This window comes from Urocampus carinirostris, chromosome 3 (assembly GCF_059441175.1).
Source record: "Urocampus carinirostris isolate Australia breed hairy pipefish chromosome 3, RoL_Ucar_1.0, whole genome shotgun sequence".
NCBI classification, from domain to species: Eukaryota; Metazoa; Chordata; class Actinopteri; order Syngnathiformes; family Syngnathidae; genus Urocampus; species Urocampus carinirostris.
In genome coordinates, this window is record NC_142351.1 from 22,316,995 (window position 1) to 22,324,683 (window position 7,689).

A 7,689-nucleotide genomic window follows, 5' to 3' on the forward strand; every position below is an offset into this window, starting at 1 on the left:
ACCCCCTACTGCCCAACCATAAACTTGAACAAGCTGTGGACGTTGGTGAAAGAAGAGACTATTGTCAACTCCATCAAAACGCCAGATGGGTGAAACGCGGTTACTACAAAGCCCGTCATTGTCAATGCCAAGGTCTTCAGCCGACAGGCTGAGGAGAAGCTCAAGTCCATTGGGGGAGCTTGTGTTCTGATGGCGTAAATGGCTTCATCTGCGTTTAGGGGTAAAAAAAATAAACTAACTGTTTCTCTTGAGTCGCAGTCCCTGCACGTTTCCAAACTCTGGGAGGTGAGGTTTCTCTTTGGGTCGGAGGTCTGCACTGAAAAAAAAGCATATTTTTCAATATATTAAAGCAACAAAGTAAGGAAGAAATTCAGGTTACAGATACTAGTTTTAATATATATATATATATATATATATACACACACAGTGGAACCTCTGTTTTCGAACGCTTCTCAGTTTGAACAAATCGGTACTTGACCACAAATTTCGAGATTCTTGCTTCGCTTTTCGTTCCAAAAAATCTTCGAACGCCGGTACGCTAGGGGTGACGCTGAGCGGCGTACAATTGTAGATTGCCCCCACTCCTCGTGAACTGTTGTCACGGCAACGTGCACTCCTTTTCTGTTTTCGTTTTTCAAAAGCGGTGAAGGGAGTGTTTTAACCCCTAATTATGTCTCGGAAGAAGGTTGGTGCAAGCAGCAAAGTTGCTACAGGTGAAAAAAGAGGAGCAATGCGTTTAATTATTGCATTTAAGAAAGAACTATTAGCAAAATATGAAGGTGTGCGAGTTTCCCTTCTTTCAGGAATACAGCATGGCTTCTGCCGACCGGTAAGAAATCCTATTCATAATTGTTTTCTTCATCCTTTAACCGCTCACCACTTGTTGTGGAGAACCGGGTGCGAAATGACATGTAAACGACCCGATTTTTTATTTTTACACGTTCATGTTAGCGTAATTTTTCGTACGGAAGATTACGCTAACGTGAACGTACGATTAGCCTGGGTTAGCTTTACGTTAAATATTCAAGATAAAATTTCAAGGTGTAGGAACGGATTAAAACAATTTTACATTACTTTTAATGGGAAAAAACTGCTTCGGTGATCGTACAAAGGGAACAGATTATGGTCATGAACCGAGATTCCGCTGTATACAAATTAAAACAAATGATTTTTTTTAACTGCTGCTAACACTTAATTTTGAAACCATTCACCTTAATGTTTTTATTGCAGGAAGAACTGGCCCAGTTTCAACTACAGTCTGAAAGAAAGGAGTTCAAAATGTGAATTTTGTTGTAACAAGACTATTTCGTGTACAAAAAAAAACATTGAAACTCTATTCCACAAATTCCAGCACGTTCTCAATGAAATTGTTAGGTATTAATTTGGGACAAAATTCTGATTTGCATTGGGGAAAGTTTCAAATACTCATGGACAGCATTCTGTCCCCCCTTGTCATAGTCCTATCAACCGTCTGTGGAAACAAAAGGACATGCAGGGGGTGCTGCCTTGCTAATTTGGGAAATGCAATATTCATAGTTAACCAAACATTACTTATTGTATGAATGAATGTATTATGACAGCAGAATCCACAGGCTGGCCTGCTACTACAAGACCCGAGAGTTCTGGCCCCCAACTGGAAGTACGAATTTTCTACAGCTTCTGCTCTGGTGGCATAAACTTTTTTTCAAATAAATGAACATTCATTCAGTGGTCAAGTAGACTTCCTCCACATGGAGCCAGAGATGATTGACAGTTACACTGAGGGGAGCCAGGTTCTGGCTCGTGTGCTGCATTGAGCCATCTACCCGTTTGGTCGGGTTGAGTCTGCGTGGGTATTCAGTTCACCCAAATTCAAGAATAAATACGGTCGCCACAAGTAGGAATTGTATCAGTGAGAATGTAGAAGACTACAGGTCTGGGGTTATTTTTAAACTGCCTGACAACACCCTAGCGTTTGTACATCGGTGGCACCTGAAATAGAGCAAACTGATCAAAGAGCTTCTAGAGATGGCTGGGGTGCAGAAATCCCATACGACTGCATACCATCCCATGGGAAATGGTATTGCAGAACGATCAACAGAAAATTGGGAGATATGATCAGAACCCTTCCCCCTCAGCCCAAAGCACAAAGTGGCCACAAATGCTGCAGCAGCTCATCTTCTGTTACAACTGCACAGAGCATGAGACAACAGGGTTTGCACCGTTCTACCTAGTGTTTGGGAGGATCCCTCGTCTCCCTGTCGATGTCATGTTTCAACAGTCGAGTACCAATGATGCTGTTGTTAGCTACTCTGACTTTGTAACCCATCTGAAGAAGGATCTACAAGAAGCTGCTCAGATTGTACGGAGGAATACTCTCAGAGAACAGACTCGCCATGCCAAGCTGTACAACCGTGGGGCCAAAGGATCACCCCTTGTTGTGGGAGACTGTGTTGATCGCCAACAGAGGTGTCCCAGGGAAACGCAAGGTTGCAGTTTAGTGGGAGTCGACCCCGTACGAAGTCATATCAGTCGAGCCTGATCTCAATGTTTATAGAGTCAAGGATTGCCTGACGGTTAAAGAGAAGGTAGTTCACAGGAATTTGCTGCTCTGTTAGCTTTTTGCCCTGTGAGGGAGATCTGGCCAACGAATCTGAACACTCTTGAGTGTGACGCTGCTATGCATGGAAGTGATGTATGCCCTGATTTACCTGACGGCGTTGATGACAATGATGTCCGTACAGTAAACTGGGTAATATTCAGGTGAAGAGCAAGTTCATTCAGAGGTGGGGGATAACTCACTCGACAGCAGATCTGATGCCCAGTTTGAATCTGTCGATACATCTAGTCTAGGATGTCAGCACATCTCCGAACAAGATGTTGATCATACTGCAAGTGGCAATGCAGAAAGGAAAGTGGACCGTAAAAAAGCCCTAGGACGAGGAAAACTTTGTCTAAAATAACTGCTGCTCGTAGCTTCATTTGAGGTATGACTGTGTAAGCCATTATTCATTATTAGTATAATGTTTAACAGCGTTTTTATGTATTGTTTGATTTTTGTAGGAGAAACTGTGAAGGCCTTCCAGGAGCGCTTGGTAGAGGAAAGGAAGACTCGTCTGGAGGAACGAAAGCGGCAGCGTAAAGGAGACTGGCGTAAATCTTTCTACCTCCAGAAAGCGGAAGAACAACAGCGGATCCATGAGTAACAGCTCAAGAGAGGTAATGGAGGAGCTGGAGTGGTAGTCTTTAAGGCTAACACACTAATCCACTCCTGACATGCGCCAACCGGGACCTTTGGCAGTTCTTTTCAGGCCGAAAAGTCTGCCATGATCGCTGCCTGGCTCAACCACAATAACAACTGGTCCTCGGCCTCCATCATCACAGATTGCAAGTCCTTCTGCCAAGCGCTCTCCAACCCAAATATAACAGACCCCTCCCTCCTGTCCCTTAACGCCTCAATTGCGGCCTTCTCCCCACCCTAGAGCATCCGGCTTATCTGGGTCCCAGGTCACTGCAACCTCCCGGGTAACGACCTTGCAGGCTAAATTAGGCTCTGCCCTCCCTCAACCTACCGCCCTGCAAGACTCACAAACTCTGCTCGCCATTCGCAGGAGTTGCAAAGACCCCACCCTCCCATCTACCCACACACGTCTCATTTATTTTACCTCTTCCCACCACAACCTGGAGGAAGAATCCCAGCTCTCAAAGACTTTGTCGATCTTATACGATCCCGGTCCGGTCATCACTCCTCCCTGCAACATTTTACCAGCTGGGATTCTCCTTCGGAGAACTACGGAGCTTCCCACAAGCGAGTTTAGCGCTACTAAGGATTATCCTTAGGTGCCTTGAGTGACACAACAACAGCGGATCCATGAAGAACAGCTCAAGAGAGGTAATCATTTACAAATTACGTAAACCTACAAATACTGATTGTGATGTTATTGGATGTCTACCATTGTTTATAATTTACTCAAGTCGATGCAGTTTACCACTTTTAAAAGGAATTGCTTGTTAATCTTTCATTTTTTGTGTGAGAAGCGTGAGCGCATTGAACTGCAGCAGCACAAGGAGGAAGAGCGAGTGTACCAGGAGCGCTTGAGCTAACTTGAAGAGCAAGAATGGAAGCAGTGTGCTAGCCAGAAGGAAATCGAAGACCGGGAGAGGCGCGCAAACCCAGAAGATAAAGCCAAGGTTTGTATTGACTTTTCTCCATGATCTAGTTTAGGGCCTTATACAAATCTGTTTTATCAATAAGCGTACCGAAGGAGAATTGGACTGTTGCTGTTCTGTGCCCGACATCTGTTGTGAGAGTCTGAACATTCAGCGTGAGAAAGAGGAACTCGAACAGCGTGAAGCTGAGCTGCAGAAGGTTCGTGAGGCAGAGGAGGAACACCTGTGCCTAGAGGCCAAAGAGAGGGAGAAGGAGCGTATTATGCAAGAACATGAGCAGATAAAGAAACCAACTCTGCGAGAGCGGCCCAGAGCGGTTTAAGAAGACTGAAACGGGAGCTGAGGCCTTCAAAGATATTGACATTGAGGTAATGTCTGACTGTGAAAGTCCATTTGTGTTGCACATTCCAAAATGTCAAAAGAACTGAAATTTCCAAACCGAATAAAAATTTTGAAACTGGAATAAAGCAAAGGTTTTCTTGAAAAAGCTGTCGGCCACCTGGGCGCAGATGTTTTGTAAGTTGTACTTCCGACGTAAAAGATGCATGCCTGGGCAGACGTTATTTCAGACACTGGTTCTGTTCAAAAACTCTGTGTAGTTATTGCTCATTTTGAGACTTGACTGGTATCTGAATATTTGCAAGTTGGAGTTGGGGAGATGTTTCTGTGGACTGAACTACTTTTGCGGAACATTCAATAGGCTTTGCATCTTGTTATGCAAAAACCCGAGACTGACTCCAAATATTTGGATCTGTAGTACTGTATTATCAATTGTTGACAGGGTCGTGCCGGAAAACATAGAAAGCATCCCGGAGGTCGTGGAAATGCTGGTGGCATGTATCACCTCGTCACAGGATCAACTTTGATAAATATCACCCTGGCTACCTAGGCGTCACCACAGGATGAACTTTGATAAATATTACCCTGGCTACTTTGGCAAGGTTGGTGGTTATGAGACATTACCATCTGAAGAGAAACACTGCTTACTGTCCAACCATCAACTTGGACAAGCTGTGGACGTTGGTGAAAGAAGAGACTATTGTCAACTTCAGCAAAACGCCAGATGGGTGAAACGCGGTTATTACAAAGTTTTGGGCAAAGGCAAGCCGCCAAAAAAAGCACGTCAAGGCCAAGTTTTTCAGCCGATGGGCTGAGGAGATTAAGTCCATTGGGGGAGCTTGCGTTCTGATGACGTAAAAGGTTTCATCTGCGTTTTGGGGGAAAAAATAAACCAATTGTTGCTCTTGGTCCACTCCTTGCCCGTTTCCAAACTTGGAGTTGTGCATGGTTCTTCTATCTGAGGTTTCTCTATGGGTTGAAGGTAGCACCGAAAAAAAACATAATTTTTAATAAATTTAATCAACAAAGTTATGAAGAAACTCAGGTTACGGATACTAGAAATAAATATAATTAAAAAAAACTTTTTTTTTTAACTTTACCTGACACTTAATTTTGAAACCATTCACCTTAATGTTTTTTATTGCAGGAAGAACTGGCCCAGTTTCAACTACAGTCTGAAAGAAAGGAGTTTAAAATGCGAATTTTGTTGTAACAAGACTTTGTGTACCAAAAAACATTGAAAATATATTCCACTAATCCCAGCACGTTCTCAATGAAATTGTCGAGTATTAGTTTGGGGCAAAATTCTGAATTGCATTGGGGAAAGTTTCAAATACTCATGGATGGCATTCTGTCTCCTTGTCTGAGTCTTATCATTTCTGTGGAAACAATGGTCACGCAGGGGGTGCTGCCTTGGAAATTTGGGAATTTTAGGTGCGCTAATTTGGGAAATACAATATTTATAGATAACATATCTTATTGTATGAAAATAATATCAGAAATATGATACAATTTTTAGTCTAATACTGTACTGATATTTATCTCATAAAATGCTGCAATACTCATATCAGATATTAATTGTTCACTAAAACAAACTTCTTCAAAATGCAATTGTTACGATGCACTTTTTTAAAATTGCACCATAATAACTGAAGCCAGTCTCTAATGCACTACTTTGTATATTAAATGTCTTGTCATATAAGCTTTTACAGCAAATAAATATCGGCTCAATACCAATGAATGATCGAAATTTTGAGAGTTAGCATGGCCAAAATTTCAAATACGCCTTCACACCTAAGAAAATTTGACAAATCTATTTCTCCCAACCTTTGCTTAAAGGTTTGTACCGTATTTGCATTCATAATCCGGTCAGGCAAAAAATTCCAAATTTTTGGTATCCTGAAAGATAGTTTCCATGCAAGTTGCTAGTAGGTCTAGGCACCTGTAACATATCTGTGACCATGTAAACCATCAACACGTCAGATCTCAAAAAAATGAACAAAAGGCACATCGATCAATCCATGCATACTTTGAACACAAAAATTAAATCAAATCGAATTCTGCGCAGCTCCAAAAAGTCCAAGTTCAGTCTTTGTAAGTCTTTCCGGATATGACAAGTTGTGCAGCCCAGGTATCCGCTTTGTATACCGGTGTTGAACTCCTTCCAGTAGGTTAATGTCCTTGAGTAAGGGTTACACACGCTATGATATTCTAACCTGGGTCTAACAGAAACGCAAAACATTTGAACTAAGATAGCGGGGTTCTTGTATAAGTGTCTGGAAATGTTTGATGCTATGTACTAATGACCAGTATCGGCTCTGAAAAACCCATTTAGGTCGATCCTTATTATATACCATTCTTTTTATCCAAGTACTGGGGGGGGTTTGTGGTATGTGCGTAGCCAGCCTATTTTTGGGGTAGTCAAGCACCCTCAAAATTGGCATTTTAAAAAACCCTCTTTAATAAAAAACAGGAAAGGTCTAAATATGATTGAAATCATTTATAAATTACCTTAAACGTAATCAAAACAATTGCTGTAAACGTTTTTATTTCTTTATATTCTTTGAAGCCAGGCCATTATTTTTTTAATGCGAATGTGAAATGTGCTTTTATTTTGAATGTGTCTTGCGGAAAAAGAATGTTTCGGATTCTATAGCAGCTACTGGAGCAGTCTGTCAACAGAAATTTTGTTTCATTGTCTCAAATTTGTAACATTGTAAAAGATGAATTAACATACAAAAGAGAAGGATCACTAAGTATTTTAATTTTCTTTCTTATATATATTTACCTTGTGAAATGGTGCTTGTGTTAAACTGTTTTAAAATAAACACTGGGAAGGATCAGTTTGAAAGCATGACCATCATTCAGCCAGTGATTGTGCAACACTAGATAGAAACTCCCCCCCCCAAAAATTACAAAACAATTTTCAACGCAGCTTAAAAAATGTTCCGCTGCCTTGAAGCGCATATGTTCATTAGCAATCCTCAAGCCCCGTTTTGTGTATGTGCGTGTATACTCTATTTAAAATAAATGAATAAAACCTCGCCATGGCGTACTGATATTGTTTCTGCAAACCACAAAGTGTGCAATGTTATGTTCACAAAATGGGAAGTGACACTTCTGGTTGATTCGACATCAGTTTAAGTGAAATGCAAAACCAATTTCACCAGTCAGACACCTTGGGTGATCAGCACCCCAAAA

The 7,689-nt window shown here is 41.6% G+C and overlaps 1 long non-coding RNA gene across 6 annotated transcripts; it reads left to right on the forward strand.

The window, feature by feature from the left end:
* The first annotated feature begins 409 nt into the window (after positions 1–409).
* On the forward strand, positions 410–7,522 carry LOC148369171 (uncharacterized). 6 transcript variants are annotated; one of them, XR_015849979.1, is made up of 6 exons: positions 410–829; positions 1,581–2,742; positions 2,828–2,966; positions 3,043–3,871; positions 4,018–4,170; positions 4,235–7,522. It is a non-coding gene; the product is annotated as an uncharacterized LOC148369171 (long non-coding RNA). The 6 variants fall into 6 exon arrangements; XR_015849980.1 differs by having other exon boundaries at positions 410–713; positions 804–829; positions 1,581–2,966; XR_015849978.1 differs by having other exon boundaries at positions 1,581–2,966.
* Positions 7,523–7,689: the final 167 nt, after the last annotated feature.